This window comes from Cavia porcellus, unplaced genomic scaffold (genome assembly GCF_034190915.1).
Source record: "Cavia porcellus strain 051 isolate PalLab524CR breed Dunkin Hartley unplaced genomic scaffold, mCavPor4.1 scaffold_22, whole genome shotgun sequence".
NCBI lineage: Eukaryota > Metazoa > Chordata > Mammalia > Rodentia > Caviidae > Cavia > Cavia porcellus.
Window position 1 is genome coordinate 22348403 of NW_026947505.1, and position 17655 is coordinate 22366057.

Here is a 17655-nt window from a genome sequence, read left to right on the forward strand (position 1 = left end):
CTGACTTTGAACTCATTTTGTAGCTCACGTTGGCCTCAAACTCACAATGACCCTCCTGTCTCAGTCTCCTGAGTCTTGGGAATAAAGCATGTGCCACCATGCCTGTCTCACGAAATCATTTATTTTAAAGGTTTCTATTTTGTTTTAAGGGTCACTCTTTAATTTGTTGCCATTGTGTAACCCTTCATGGGATTACTCTCCACTGGTTTTCTTTTTAGGACTTCTTGTTTGCCAACCTATGGATACTGATGGTGAATGTGTGGTACAGCATCTAGAATACTGAAAGTGGCATGATGTATTAGTCAGCTTGTTGTCACTGTGCCAAATTCTGGTATAAACAATTTAAAGGAGAAAAAGTTTATTTTGACTCGATTTTATTCCATGGTGAGCTGGCTCTATTTGCTTTTAGGTCTGTGACAAGGCAGAAATATCAATGCAGAAACACGGCCAACAATAACTCTTATCTCATGGCAGCTGGGAAACATTCAAAATCCCAAGGTTACACCTCCATGATCCACTTCCTTCAGCCAGCTCTTACTCTCTGTACCCATCATCTCTTAATAATGTTATCGAGTTATGAAATTAGAATATTTCGTGATTTTCTAAAAGCCATCAGCAACCAGTCTTTCAACACAATTAGTCATTTTGGGGTGATATTTGGAACCTAACCATAAAACATGTCCAGGTAGCTTATTTTCAGGATATGCAGTAAATCTATTATATTTCAAATTATAAGCTACTTGAGGATGATTAATGGCAATGTGTCTTTTACCGTAGTAATTATTTTTTAATTTAAATATTCACCTTATTTTCAGTATATCTTATATCCAAGGATTTAAGCTTGTTGAAATCACATGAAACAGTTCTTCAAAAGAGCCACTGGTTTATTTCTATATTCAAGAGTAGAATGAAGTATTTCAAGAGAACACACTTGGAATGTATTTTCTTTTCTTTTATTGGAATGTATTTTAGAATCAGTTGTGGCACTGACTGTATTCCTAGATAGGTTATTAATCTATGATAAGATTAATAATCTTTAAGCCATATTCTATGACTGTCTTTTAAGTCATATTCACTACTTAAATATGGAGTAAAAATGAATACTGCCTACATTATTATTATAAAGGAAACATAAATAGGTAACAACTCAACTGTATGAAATGTAATTCCAGTGTCTTACCTAGTGATTTTTCTGGAAATACATCCTATTCTGTGTATTTTCTAAATGTTACCAAAATCTAAACAACTACTTGCAACGGTAAAAGAATTTTCTCAAACACTGTTTGGACAGTGGTTTCTTTTTGTTTTGTTTCTTTTAAGAATTCTTTAAAGCCTGACCATTCAGTGGTACTTTATTTTTCCTTATATTATTGCTAAATGTATCAAAAATGAAAATTTCTGTTGTATGTATGTGTGTGTGTCTGTTTGTTTGTGTGTAATTTATTTTCAATGAATAGCTTTGAGTAGGGTAAACAGATGTGTGTTCATTTTGCCAATGAATTTGATTGGTAATATGTTTATATTCTTTAAATTAGAATAAGCCAAGTTATAACACACATACTCTTAACTCCACCAACCAATGCACTCTTTCCCAGAAGAAACCTACTGAGCCTGGTTTTTACTGGGAAGATTTCTGTCAATGTTCTGGTCTTAGCTATGACCAGAATCTCCCATAGAGAATTGTCTAAGGCATTCCAGGGCTATTGTTTCAGGTGACATCTCCAAGCCTTTTCAAACTCTTCCTAAAAGCTATCCCAAAGGCTCTTGAATCACATGAGCAGGCATAGTCACAGTGACAACCCCACTTCTGGTACCAAATTTTGTGTTGGTTACTTTTCTTTCATTGCTGGGACAAAATACTCAATACCCAAATTTAAAGAGGGAAAGGCTTACTGAGATCACAGTTTGTGGTGGTTTCAGTCCATAATCAGCTGCTTCTGAGGCAGGGTGGCATAGCACAGGGGCAACAGTTCAAGTCAGAAGCAATAAGAGCAAAAGGGGACAGAACAAGCCTCTTTTCCTCCTTTATACCATAAGCAGGCCAGCCCCTTAGGTGGGATGTAGCCCTCACACTGTCTCTAAGCCTCTTTTTTGCACAGAATGAAGAGGTTTACAAAGTGAATCCCCTTGCCCTTGCTGAGTGGCTTAAATTTGTAAACTTCTCAAATTGACACAATATATCAACCATTACAGTGGCTTCAGATGTTGTTGTGCCACCTTATGATTTCCATGTCAGCTGTAGCAGAATCAGATAACTGTCTTAGGACAGTCAAAGGAGTTTTTGCTGTTTGGATTTTAACAATGCAGCTCTTATAATATGTTTAAGATTTCTTTAGGAAACTACAGTATTTTGTGCAGAGGCCACACTAATCTTCTCTATATCTTTCCAATTTTAAAATATGCTCTGCTAAAGTGAGCGTGAAACCACAGTATTTTGATATAAACACCTCCTAATTTGGTTGTTTTGTCATGGAACACCTTTGTCTTTACCGACTTCCAACTCTACTCATTCTACCTTTTGAACAAAGAATGTGTAATTATACTTGATTTGGTACAAAAGAGGCTTGGGAGATCACAAAATCAAAGTGGCATAATCCACTTAAAAATTACCTCTAAGCTTCACAGAATGAAGTGAGACTTGGAAATGGGAGAGGTCAGAACATTGCTCACAAATTACCTCAGTTCAATTTTGCTTATGAATGTTTTGGAATTATACAAAGTGTCTGATGACTCATGTAACTTGTACCTTAAATGGATTTTTGGTGTTATGCATTCTTTTTAGTCCAAGTAACCCCTGAGGAACAAAGTGTTACAGAAATGGTTGTGGTTTCAATTTCCCTTCATGACTTGCTTTCATTTGAAAACTACTAAAAGGGTGTGGAAAGTGGATCAACTTGTGACATGGTCTGGGTCTTGGTGTACTGTATTTCCACACTCCCTGAATCAAGGGAGAGAACCCTAATGAAGACTACAAATAACTTGAAGAAACCAAGAACCATGAAGATGTTACTTAGGAAATATTTTCAAAAGTAATTAGTCTCATAATCAAGTACTGCATATTTGAAGCATTCTTTAATTAGAAAATTTCTTTTTTTGGCCAAATCATTTATGTATTGTACTTTATTTCATTTTAGTTTTCAAATCTCTTTTCCCTTTCCCTTCTACTCCCCACCTTTTTTTGCCAGCATCTGATTTATTTGTATTATGTCTTTATAAACTTGATCATCATACATATGGATTAACAACCAGATGAATAAGCCAAATAAATAAATAAAACCCCTAAAGTAATTACACTAAATCAAGGTCTATTTTTAGATACACTGTCTATGATGGATTACAGTAACTTTATTTCTCTCTTTTTCCCTATTGTCTTTTATTTTGTACTTTATTTCTATATTGGGTTTGTCATATAAGAAAAGCCATGCAATATTTAAGCTTGTGTCTGATTCACTTCCCTTAACATTATAGTCTCAAGGTATATCTATTCACCTACAAATGGCCTAACTTTACCCATTTTTATGGCACAGTCATTAGTATTCCATTATGTAAAAACACCACATTTTGTTTATTCATCCATCTGTTGAGTGACAGGCTGATTTCAAGATTTAGCTATTTTAAATATGAGTATGCATGTATCACTATAATCTGATATATTTTTACTATTTTGGGAAGATACCTAGAAAGAGAATAGCTAGATCAAATGGAATTTCTATTTTTGATTTTCTGAGGAATTTCCATAGTGGTTGTAAATAGTTTACTCTTCCATTTACAATGAAGAAAAGACCCCCACCCTGCCCACAGCCTTTCCAGCATTTGTTATTGGTTGATACCTTGATGATACCATCCTTCTTGGAGTGATATGGAATCTCAGGGTTAATTTTCATTTCTCAAATGTCCAGGAAAGTTGAACATTATTTTCATGTACTTACTGCCAGTATTTTTTTCCTTTGGTTTTTTGAAACAGGGTCTCTCTATTAGCCCAGGCTGGCCTTGAACTCCCTGTGATTCTCCTACTTTACCCTCCTGAGTGTTGGGATTACAAATGTGCACCATTATGCCTGGCTACATTTATACTTTTTCATCTGAGAAGTGTCTATTCATTTCAGCCACCCATTTTTGGGTTGGGTCTATACTTTAGAGGGGGGTCTAATTTCTTCAAATTCTTTATATATTCTAAATCCTTGTCCTTTGAGAAGTAGTTGCAAAAACTTTTCTCATTATATAAGTTGTTTCTTCCACTCTATTGTTGGTTTTCTTTGTTGTTCAGAAGTTTAATTTAATATGATACCATTTGTTAATTTTTATTTGTTGTGCAATTGGCTTCTGTTCAGAAACTCATTTCCTCTACATGTTAACCTCAAATGTTTTACATATTTTTTATCCCAACAGATTACATTTCTGTTCTAATGTTTATTTACTTTTTAAAAATTTTTTTATTTTAAAGAGAAAAAACAAAGGAGAACAGAATAAAGCAAATCAGAACAGAACAATGTAAGCAACATAGCAATTCACAACCAGACAACAGAACATCAACAGTAGCTACCATAATGTCTTTTCTTCGAAATAGTTGAGCATACCTTCACACATTAATATTCAACATAACAATAGTATAAAACCATTCAAAAGAATGAAAGCATTACAGGAATTCAAAACCAATAACAGGAAACGAACAATGGCTACTATATTATCTCATTTTCCTCAAAATGTTGTCTATATCATCACACATAAGAAAATCAAATAAAACACAACAGGATAGAACCAATCAAAACAGAAGAACAAAAGGATGGTAGGACTTAAAAACAAGATTATAGTATATCAGTAATGGCTACCATAATGTCTCATTTTCTTCAAAATAGTTGTTCATAAAATCAAACAAAACAGAATAAAATCAAATTAATGAATAAAAGCATTCTAAGACTTCAAAGCAATGTAATTAGAAACCATTATTACCATAATATATCTCATTATATTCAAAATAGCTGTCCCTACCATCTGACAGCATACAATCTAACAAGATAGAACAAAGCCACACCTAATAAAATTGTATAAGATTGTGTAATTGCATAATTATACAATTGTATAATTGTGTAAGAATTCAAGAAAAGACAATAAGAAATTAACAGTAGTCTTCACCTTTCCCTCCCAGGTGTTTCCTCCCCTTTGCTCTTACATTAACTGTTTTGCTTTTGGATCCCATTAACTACTTCTGTGTCTTATGATAGAGTTCACACAAATGAGTTCGAACTATTTCACCCATGAACATGATCTCCAGTTGCATCCATTTACGTACAGGAGCCTTGAGATTATTCTACTTTATAGCTGGGTAGCTTTCCACTGCATGAAAATACTGTATCTTTCTTATCCATTTTACAGTTGATAAGCAAGTTACTCTTGCTTTTTTGCGGGGGGGGGGGGCAATCTCCTGTTACATGGAACAATTATTTTCTCTCCTTTGATTTTCAATCTATGAATTTCTTTTCCAGTTAAATGTTTCTTGCATACAGTATTGATTGATCTTGTTTCTTGATCCTCTGTCCCTGTTTCTCTTTTTATTGCTCACCTGAGGCCATCTACATTAATGGTTACAACTAGCATACATTGGTTTGTCTCTGCCTTGCTATCCTCCTTTGATTGGCCCTCCACTTTTCCCCTTCATTCAATTACCTGTCTTGTTTGGTGATCCTTCTCTGCTGCTGTTCCTGGAACCATGGTCAACTTTATCTCTCTCTAGAATATCCTTTAGCACTCTCTGTAGGGTTGGTTTGATAGTCCTCAATTCCTTCCATTGTTCTTTATCATGGGATAAATTTTGAAAGATAGTTTAAAGGGTAGATCAATCTGGGTCGGAAGTTGTTTTCTTTCAGGGTTTGAAACACTTTACTACAAACTCTTTTTGACTTGATGCTTTGTGTTGATAAGTGTGCTGTGATTCTGATTGTTTTCCTTTATAGGTGATGCCTCTTTTCTCTAACAGCTTTTAATATTCTATTCTTGTGCTGAATTTCTGGGATCTTGATTATATGTCTGGATGTAGATTTACTTTGGTTATGGCTAGTTGGAGTCTTACGTGCCTCACTTTTTGCATGCCAGATCCATTTCCCATGTTTGGAAAGTTTTCTTCTTTTACTTCAGTGAATATCCTTTTAATTTCATGTGTGTTGACCTTTGCTTCTTCACCTATACCTGTCTCTCTTAAGTTATGCTTCTTTGGATCGTTTTGAAGCTGTTTGGGTTGTTATTTCCTGATTCCATGTTATTTTTAAGAGATATTTCCTTTCATGATCACTAGCTGCAATCCTGTCTTCAAGGTTTGAAAGTCTACCTTTAGTCTCTTCCCAGCAGTTTTGTCAGCTTTTGATTGAATTTTTAATTTCCTGCATCTCTCTTCAAATCTGTTTCATGCACTGTAGTTCCTTTTTATATTCATTCAAGGTTTCTATCATTTTCCTATGCTACTCTTTATTGTCTCTGTCTTCTTTAGACCTGCTAAACAATTCTTTCAGCAATGTTTGTGATTTCTTCTTTTACCTGAGACATTATTTCTGACTTGACTGCTTTTACAATCTCATGAAGTTGTTTCCTTACTTCAGTTGGTATCGTCTGAGAGATTTCAGGTGTGTGACTCCCATTTTCTTCCATGACTGTATCTCCCAGACTTATTCTGTGTGGGCTAGAGGTCTTAGTTTGCCTTTTGCTCCTTTGTCTTGATAGTCTCCTGGGTTCCTCCCAACAAGCTGGTTGTAGGGCTCCAGGCACTTCCTGTGTTGGCTTCTCCTATGTAGTGTAGGGGTACGAGACAAGCACCTGGGTTCCTCTAATTCCATATTTACAGGGCATGGAGCAGGCTTCTCTAGACCTATGCAGCTACACTGTGGCTTTGCTGATGATCAGGGATGTATGGATGTGGGGCTGTGTCTCTCTGCTCTGGGACTCCTATGACAGTGGCAGACACACAGGAGTGTGTTTGCCTGATTCTGCTAGTGGGTGATGGTTGCCTGAGGGAACCAAGGGTGGCCTATGGATGCACAGAGCTTACCTGGCTGTGTGTCCCTGACCCTGCAGGAGCTCTCTGGTGGCAGCTCCCTGAGGGTGAAGGCAGATCTGCTGGTTCTCTTTGCCCACGCTGGCCACCTGCAGGACGTGGCCTTTTGGTGACGGTGCACAGCAGGCAGAGGTCTGTCTCCCTCAGTCTGCACTAGGTGCACAGAAGGGCCTTCGAGCCAGTACCAAGCAAGCAGAGGCAGCTCTCTTGGTTCTCTCCTGTTCTAATGTCTAGATCCTTGATCCATTTTGACTAGGATTGTATTATGTCCTACTTTTCCCTTCTTCCCCAAGATAGCTTTTGCTATTCTAGGTCTCTTTTGGTTTATTATGAATTTTAGGATCGCTTTCTCTAGTTCTGTACTGAATGCTACTGGAATTCTGGTTGGCAATGCATTAAATCTATGTAACAGTTTTGGAAGTATGAGCATTTGGACTAGATTGGTGCTGCTTATCCAGGAAGAAGGAGTATCTTTCCATTTTCTGACAAACCCTTCAATCTCTTTTATCAGAGTACTATGGTTCTCATTACAGAAGTCTTTCACTTTCTTGGTTAGGTTAATTCCTAAGTATTTCATTTTTCTTGATCCTATCATGCAAAGTATTATTTCCCTAATTTCTCTCTTAGCGAGTTTGCTAGGGTGCACAGAAATGCAACTGATTTTAAGTGCTGACTTTGTATCCTGCTATGCTACTTAATTTATTAATTCTAGGAGTCCTTTAGTAGAGTTATTGGGGTCTTCCCTGTAAATCATGTCATCATGATTTACATCAAATAATAACTTCTTCCTTTCTTATCCATATTCCCCTTATTTATTTCTCTTGTCTAATTTCTCCAGCTAGGAAATGTTTCAAGATATTTATTTAATAGGAGTGGCGATATCAGACATTCTCATGTTGTTTCTGGTTTTATTTTTAACTTTTTGTTTGCTTTTGGTCTTTTGAGACAGGGTCTTACTACATAGTGCAGTCTAGCCTTGAACTCACACTATGTAGTCTAGCTAGTCTTGGTCTCTGGAATTACAGGTGTGCACCATCATGCTTAGCCACTGTTTCTGGTTTTAGAAGGAAAGCTTTATGCTTCTGTCTAGTTAGTATGATATTGGTCATTTGTTTGTAATGAACACAGTAGCACTGAAAAGGATGAAAGATTGTATTTCTATTTTCTTCAGTGCTTATATCATAAATGGGTGCTAGATTTTGTCAAATTGTGTATACTAAGATGATTATGTGACTTTTGTCTTTGCTTCTCTTTATATAGTGTATTACATTTATTGATTTGCATATGTTGAACCATTGTTGCATCCCCGGAATAAATCCTATTTGGTCATGATGTGTAATCTTTTTGATAATTTGTTGCATTCTGCTTGCCAGTATCTTACTGAGAATTTTTTATGGCTATGTTCATTAAACAGATTGGCCTATAGTTCTCTTTTTGGTTGGGTTCCTGTCCTGATTTTAGAATCAGGGTAATGCTTACTTTCAGGAATGATTTTGGGAGCAATGTTTCCTTTCCCACTTCATACAGTTTGAGGAGGTGTTAGATCTGGTATTAGATCTCACCTGAAGTTCTTGGAGAATTTGGCAGTGACTTGGGCTGATAGCTGGTAGCTTTTTAAAAAATTACTTCCTAAATTTCACTGAATGATACTGGATTGTTCAGGATTTTTGTATCTGCTTGGTTCAGCTTTGGCAGTTCACGTATATCTAGGAACTTACCCACTTCTTATGGATTTCCTATTTTCTTAAGAGTACAGTTTTGCAATGTAGCTACTGATCTGAATTTTGGCAGAATCTGGTGTGATTTCACCTTTTTTATTTCTAATTGCATGGATTTGGGTCTTTTCTTTCCTTGTTTTTGGTAAGATCCACTAAAGATTTGTCTATTTTGTTTAGTCTTTCAAAGAACCAACTCTGACTCATTCTTTGCATTTTTTGAGTCTTAATTTCATTAATTTCTGCTCTGATCTTTATAACTACCTTCCTCATACAAGCTTTGGCTTTGGATTATTCTTTTTCTAAGACCTTGAGGTGCATCATTAGGTTATTTATTTGAACTTGCTTTATATTTCTGATGTAAGAATTCACCACTGTAAACTTCTCTCTCAGGACTGCTTTCATTATGACCAACAGCTTCCAGTGTGTTGTCAGGGCATTATCATTTGATTGTAGGAAATGTCGAATATCTTAATTTTAAAAAATCATTGTACATCTAGTGTCTTCTTTGATTTCAGATTTTGAATTAGTATTTTTCTTCAGTTCTTTCTTTTTTGAGACAGGATTTTGCTGTGTAGCTGAGGCTAGCTTTGAATTCACTAGGTAATGCAAGCTGACCTTGAACTTAGGGAGTTTCCTCTTGTCTCAGCCTCCCAAGTGCTGGAATTATAAGCATGCATCACCATGCCTGTTAGTGTGTTCAAACTAGGAATATATTTGTTGTCATATTCTAATGCTATGTAGGAATGTATTTATAATATTTTATGATGCTTATTGCAGACAAAACTACATTTTTTTTTTGTCTTTTTCATTTTTATCGGTACCAGGGATCGAACTCACGACCGCCTGCTTGCAAGGCAGGTGCTTATGCCGCTGAGCTAAAACCCCAGCCCCTAAAACTACATTTTAGATTATCAGCCTAAATGATGTGATTCTATTATTCAAACTCACTATTCTCCAGGGATGACTTTCCAATGGTATCCAGTCTGGTGAACCTCTTTCAAGTTAATGTAGCATGTGTGACCTTGAGTACTGGTTTGTTTCATCTTTGTTTTTCCTACTATGTGAAAATTCATTTTCTATTCAATAAATTTTTTGACTACTAGGTATGAGTGACTAATGATTATGGTCATTCCTTATCTTTATCCAAAAATAAGAAGGAAATAAGGGGACAAGTGGTGATAGTATACATTTGGACAAGGTCCTTAAAGTATAGGATAAAACATATTTTATGAAGTCCACACAGACAATAGAGAAGCACACAATATGTTTTTTACTTAGTAGATAAGGGATAAGCATACAAAGAATTTAAGATGATGGCTTTCTGGAGATGCAAAGGGAACTACTGAAAAAAAAATTCATTTTGGAACCAGAAGATTCAGACTTCAGTTCAACCTATCCTAAGTAGTAAATCACTGGATAATCTGTGACATCATTTAAATTTACTGAGCCTTCCTTTCCCCATTTGCAAAATAGGAACAAAATCTTCTAGTACTCCACAAGATTATGCTCAGGCCCCAAGATCATGACACATATGCAATGCATAATCTATATATGGTTCTATAGTTTCTGCCCTTATTAAGGAATGAGACTTTCTGTACCCTTTCAAAATATATCACATAGGTCCATAATTCAAGGTAGGTATATTGAGCTATTTAAGTGGTAGGCATTTAAAGTTGGTAATCAAAGATAGAATTTCTCATTGAATTAATAACTTCCTGTCATTGTATCTTTGCTCTTTCTTACCTAATTTCCACGTTACCCTCATAATATCTTTTGAAAACCAAATGCAGAGAATTCAAGGCACTGAAGACTTTCAGAAAGGTTAAATGTGTTACCTACAAAGGCAAACAGCAGTATTTTTAATTCTTCATCAAATTTCTCTGCTAGCACTTTTGGAATGTTCTCGATGTACTAATAACAATAAAATTATAGAATCAATCAACAAGACAAAGAATAAGAGGTCCCTGATCTCCCAGCCCTCATTTCATTTCTCCTGTATTTATACAAAGGCATCCATTTTTCAGCGGCATGGTTTTATACCTTCTCTCAAACAGTATATCCAGTTTTGTTATCAATGAAAGCTCTGTAAATAATTTTTATATTTGGACATTAAATTTTTTCAAAAATTTTAATCTTTTAAAGATAGTTACCACATTCAAAGAAAAAGATAATTAGTGGGTCAAAATGATCTTCATAAATAAACAAGATGAATGCTCATCTCAAAAAATATCAATATTGATAATAATGCAAAATTTTAGATGTATCCTTTAAGAATTTAGTTCTTGGTACATGTTTGTTGGAATTTCTGAACTGGTTATTTTTAAAAAGTAATTAAAGTAAATTGAAGAAAATAGAAATTTAAATGGCTAATACTCTGTGAGTAGACAATATTTAATTTATGAAATTCAGTTTGCTTTAATTCTCAGCAGGTGATTTAGAATCCCTGAGTGACAGGGAAAAAAACTATAATGTTTCATAATGAACTATTCTTTGATATTGAAGATAGTCTATTACCTTAGTGTACCTTAGTCACATGTAATAGATATTTTATAAAACAAAAATCATAAATAGCAAAAAAGAATACACATAAATAAAGCAGGAAAGAAATTTCTGATATAGTATCATTATGTTTCCAATTTTAAATACTTCTACTCTGTGTTTTGAAAAAATGCTGCACTTAAAAGAATTATTTTGAAATTAAATACTAGGTATGTTTACTCTGGGTATATCAATCCATTTAATAACTGAATCTGTAGTACAGATGGCTTTATGAATATTATATACACTACTCTATGGAAGTATACTATTGAAACAACTCCAAGGAATTCTCTGAAATAAATATTCTAAGAGAAAATATCTCTAATTCTTTATCAGAATGCTATTTACCCCCACTTTATTGGCAGATCATGAAAAAAATGATCTAATTATGTATATTATTCATCTTCGCTGAGTCATTTAAGGGATCATAACTCCCCATAAGGGAAAGCACTTGACTGAATGTATATTGTCTGAATCTAATTGCAAATATTATAACTCCACATGACACAGTACTTAGGATTCAAACTGTCTTGAGTCTTTAAAATGTGCATATATCAGCTCTAGTTTTCTAGAACACACATTAGTTATCTATGTATTTCAGACAGCCATCTTCCATGTTGTAGGCATATTGTATAATCCAAGCATGTGTTAAGTCCAAGAAACATAAGGCAAAAAATAAGATACAGTTTCTCAGGAGCCAACAATCTTATGCAAAGAAATGAAAAAGGTGCTGCTGGAATCTGGGAGCATCCAGGAGGTAGATATAAAAGCAGTGAAGGAAAAGAAGGGAAAGGGAAAGAAAACAAATTAAGATATATTATGTATAAGTACAAATTCCCTATGATGAATGTGATCACTACGTATGTCAATATATATTAATAAAATTAATTTTTTAAAGTCTCAAAATTATAAATAAAACTATATATACATATATATATATATACACATACATATATACATATTTTGTATAGACATATATATGCACACATATTTTAAAAAGCAGTGATATTTTAGTGAAAGCGAGTCTTAACAGCCTGCCTGGTAGAAGATACACCAGATGCAGGTATAGGCTTGGAAGAATACAAATTGCTGAGAAAAGTGAGCTTGACACAGGTCCGGCTCTATCACTAAGTTTCTGTGTAAGAGATGTTTTTTACTTTTCTGGGCTGCTTCTTCATTCAGAAAAAAAAAAATGTGGGGATGATAATCAGAACAACCTTCCTACCTTACTGTGAAGATTCTGTGAGGCATGTAAAATGCTTGGCAGTATTTGCTCCCTACTTAAATACTCAATAAGCATTAGCTCCTGCAGATTGGAGACTCTGAGTGTCAACTTGGTTTCATTTCCTTATCACATTAAATCAGCCATTTAATCTCACTGGGTTCCTCTTCCTTTTCTGTAACAGAAGGTAGATAAAATAGATGTGTATTTCAGGTTCTTTATAGCTCACAGATTATTACATCTAAAGGACCACTGACATAAAAATAGTAGTTTACATTGGTTTCTAAAACTTCAGGTTTTCTATAGGGTACATTTTTCATTACAAACATTTGACACATCAAGTTTGATGACTGAGAGGGTTGTAAAACTTGTCTTCATGTCTTCAAATTGGAAGACTCATGGAAAACTTAGCACCTCTAACTTTCATGTTTGCTTCAGGTAAGTTATTTTTAAAAATTATTTCAGAAAGATGATAGAGACCAGAAAAACATGGTCAAAAGTGGAGATTGCTTCTTCTTTATACCATAACATTTTCCCCTAAACTATAATATGGGCAATGGGGAAACCATCCAGAACATGTTTGTTTTGTGGCTGTTTCAACTCTGTATCTTAAATATAACAGCTTAACAGGTACTTGGATTTATTTGTTCTTTAACAAACTATGCAAAAAACAATGAACAGGTTACCTGTTATTTGTGGCTCTTGAGAAAATATACACTATAAAAGAAAGAACAAATATTTTGATGGGCAAGAGTAAGAAAAATTCCCTGTGATTTTAAACATTCACTGCAAATATTCTGTCTTCTTTAATCAACAATATCTGGTATTTACTGACCAACTATTTTATGCCTTGTAAGGTTTATTACACAGTAGAAATCTAGATAAATATTAGAAAAACTCCAACAGAAAAGTTAGAGAACATCCAGGGATTGAAAAATGGTGAATTAATGGACTTTAGATTCCTGTATGGATAAAGGACTTGTGAAGTCTGGGAACAGGATGGGCATGGGACATTGAGATCAAAGCACTGGGTGAGCATTAAGATGCTGGAGACGTTATACTTCAGTCCAAAGAAACGTGGCATGTGAGTGGATGTCTAACAAAGCACAGCGCAACAGATCACTAAGAAAGGGGTGGCCAAGAACTCTAAGTGATTTCTTAAATTAGGAATGGGAAGAAAGATGCAATGGCCACAGTACACCAAATGGTAAGAAATGACAGAAAATGACATGCAAACAAGAAGACAGCGGCGATGAGTGGTCTAGGGTGATATAATCCAATTATATGAGGTTTAAATTTTTAGGGAGGAAAACGACCAGCCTGATGAGAAATAATGGGCAAGAAGGATTGCCTGTTCTATTTCTTGGCCAGTTAAGAGAAGAGGTGAAAAGCCATTCATTTCAAGGGCTGCTTTCTAGGAACAACTTCATGGGCAGAGTCAAGTTTCTCAGTTCAAGAAAGTAGAGAAGGGAAACAAGAGGCTGCCTCCATCGTGAATGTTGCTGATGCTGGAGTTCAGGTCAGGAATTAGGGAGGAGGGGGCAACATAACTCAAATAAGGATAGAGACTGTCCAGGGGTTGGAATGAGGGTGAGGGGTAGCCTTAGAGGACAGGTTCCTTGTACAGACATAGGTAAAGAGAAAGAAGGTGAAACCCTCCATATTTACCAGTCAGCATCTTTAATGATGACATTTGTACTTCTAGGCTTCTCATATAAAGTTGTTCTTAAAAAAATTTATTCCAAAATTTTAACACAGTCCATACCTAAAATCTAATACTCATTCACTGTAATCACTGATTCTGAAACATTATAAAATATATACTTTTGGTTGACGCTCTGTTTTTCCTCCTTAGACATTATTCTGGCTTCCATGTAGTGACTTTGGTGGCCTCATCTTCCCAACATGATGATTATCTTTTCTGGGGGAGTCCTGAATGGATTGCTTGCTTTCCATGAGTTAGGAAGTTAAGAGACAAAACACTGAAGAGCAATCATGAAGGGTTCACAGTGGACAGAACTTAATCTTAGCAGATAATCAGTTGACAACTCTGCTTTAAAAGTTTAAATATAAGGGAAAGTCAAAGTATAGAGTCATCTGTCACATAAGGGAAGTCTGCAATACAATTTTTAATAAAATCTCTTTCAAGAAAAATACTATCAATGCATGACCCTAAAAAGGTTGAACCTGAATCTAAAATTGACTTGACATATTAGGAAATCATTCAGAATCACCTTGCACTTGAACAACAATTATAAGCTCTGATGAAGTGAAAAAGGAAGGAAACCCCAGGGATGTACTCAGGGGCACAGCATCTCCCTAGCAAACGTGAAGTCATAAGTTTGATTCCCAGTACAAAAAGAAAAAAGAAAGAAAAAGAATGGGTCAAAATTACCACACTTCTATGGTCAATGTCATGTCGTCCCTTACTCTAATTTGCCTGCAGTTATTCACATTCATATCTCATGGCCCAATTTAGAGATTTCTGGGATCCCTTTTTGCTTTCTAAAATGAAACTGACCTGGGTGACAAAGCATATGATTATATATAGAAAACTAAAGTGAACATACCAATGAGATACACACATATGTAACTACTGGAAAAACAGCTTAATCCACTCACTGCCACACTCTTTAAAATGAAGGTGGGACTTTTATCTTTCCTTTTGTTTTTCCTCTACCAAAGAGACAACTTAGAGAAAAGCAACATTGTCTTTTATGTTAATAAGTATTAAAATATATAATTTACATTTAGATATTTTCAAAAGTTTTAATCTTTTTAATTTTCATCTTTGTAAGATTAATTAATAACAATCTTCATATAAAGATCTGGATTAAATTTTAAATACCTCTAGGATGGGGAAAATGAAGTTCAAATAAATTGTGATTTAATTTAAATTATTTTTCTGCTTTGCTGTTATAAAATAAGTATAACTGAGATAAATTCTTTTCTAAAAATCGTTCATGAAAACAAAAGAGATATGAGAAGAGAAGAGCAAAGGAGAGAAGAGTGTTGTAATTTAGAGGAAGCAGGTATTTTGCCTATTTCAAATTTCCTGGTTGTTGGAATCCACATGACTTTGTTTGATGAGTAGTTTTGTTAAGGGAGGAAAAAGAGAAAAAAGGCTCTATGTAAAATAAATGGTTATTATTTGTAACCAGAAATCTTATTACTCATTAGTTCAATAACCAACTATAGGCATATTACCTAAATTCCTACACTTCATTTCCTTATCTGCATAATTATGTTTCTACAAGAGAATAATGCTTCTAGAGTGGGTGAGGATTAAACAACAAAGTATGTGTGAAAGCACTTAACACAGCACCTGGCATTCAGCCCCACAAATATTACTTGCCTACTCCACTGGCAACTGCTGATTAAATCTAGAGCTCTTTAAATGAGAGGTTCAATAATATTTCTAAGATGCCACATGTTATGGTTTGTAACTAGCTGTCCCCGACAAAGCCTCATGTGGTCATAAGTGGGGTTTTTTCAGAGGTAGCTGAATGCAAAACATGTCATGCTGGGCTTAAGGGTGATTACTAAATCAGTCCACTGATTGGGTAAGTACTGCCCCAATCCCAGTAGCCTAGATAGTATAAATAGGGCCACAAAGATGCAGCTAATGCCTCTTGATTACTTTGCTATCTTCTGCCTGCCATGAACCATTTTCTCCTGTTATGCCCTCTGCCATGCCAGCTTGGTTGCAGTCAGTGAATTATACACTGAAACCTCTACAAACTGTGAGCTAAAATAAATCTTTCTTCCTTGAATGTTGGTAATCAGGCATTTTGTCTCATCAATGATAAAAATAACCAAGACAAAGCTTATATTCAGGATATTCTTCTTGACAAGGCAGTAAAGTAATACATTCTCAATTTGACAAAAATTTTCTCCAACAAAATAAGGGTCTTTTACACACAAATTTTAACTAATCTAGCTGGTATCTGCCTCATGTGGTGGAACAACTAATGCTCAATTTAAGTGGGAACGTCCAGCAGAACTGAGTCAGCATGGTTCTGGACATGGAAGACCCACTTGAGGATTGTTGCCAGTGGCATAAAAGGAGAATAAGAGGGGAAGACTGTATAGTACTGATTCTCCTGAAGAAGTTTGCTGGGCTGGTTTTCCTTATAAGAACTCAGCTGTTCCCATCATCAGTGGAGCCTGAGTCCTCACTGTCACTGGCATGGCTTCTGTTCTCTAATGAGAGCGCTAGTTTTCTCCTTGAGCATCGCTTCCAGGCACCAGTGCAGAAACTTATGGCACAGATTCTTTATCCTGCTACTACTGGGCCTTGCAGTGCAGATCCTAGATACGGATTAGCAGGAGACACTTCCCTGGGCTCCAGGCCTCCAGCTGGACTCATGCACAGTGCTGCCACAGGATCCAGGGCCTCGGCTGGATTCTTCCAGTTTTTGGTGCACAGACAGATTTCTTGCACTCTTCTGTATTTGACTTTTTTTCAGTGACTATTATAAATAATCCTATAAATTTGTGTCCTGTATTAAATCTATGCCCTTGCAAACCCTGACTACAACACCTAAAAACTCCCTTCCCTGAACGTTGTAGTAAATCAAAAATGTATATGAAGGGTATATCAACCAATTTATAATGTAAAAACAAAAATCCTTTCACGTGTATGCATTTTTCTTGTCTATATTATTTCTGTGTAAGAGGCAATAGTAAACTTCTATTTATTAGTTTACCTGTTTTTTCTAGAAACTTATTTTTCTAGATACTTGTTTACATGCTGATATAATTCTTGATATCAAAATTTTGCTACACTAACATTGGAACTACAATTATAATTCACATAACAAAAGAAAAGGAAATAATTTAGATTACGTATGTATATAGGGTCTTATTTTCTAAAGTTTAATTTTTACCCAATTTTTTTTATAATTTAAGTAAATATTTTCTCTAGAAATGAAACCTTAGTTTCAAAATTTATAAGCAGATTGCCGATGTTCTAAGCAACGGAATTAAGTTTTCAACATAGGACAACACATTTCCAAGTACATTCCCACTTGTACATTCTATTGGTAACCTATCCTATGTTAATATTCTATAACTTATCAAAGATGTCATTTCAGTATACAGAATTACTTTATAAAATGAAACTGGAGGGCTGC

General features: G+C 35.1%; 1 protein-coding gene and 1 non-coding gene across 3 annotated transcripts in view; both read right to left on the minus strand.

Annotated features, from left to right (window-relative positions):
- Rgs17 (regulator of G protein signaling 17) overlaps positions 1-17655 on the minus strand; it is a 126956-nt gene that overhangs the window by 88214 nt on the left and 21087 nt on the right. The gene's annotated exons all lie outside the window — the stretch shown is intronic.
- LOC111756364 (U6 spliceosomal RNA) lies at positions 2314-2418 on the minus strand. Its single transcript, XR_002790852.1, has one exon. It is a non-coding gene; the product is annotated as a U6 spliceosomal RNA (small nuclear RNA).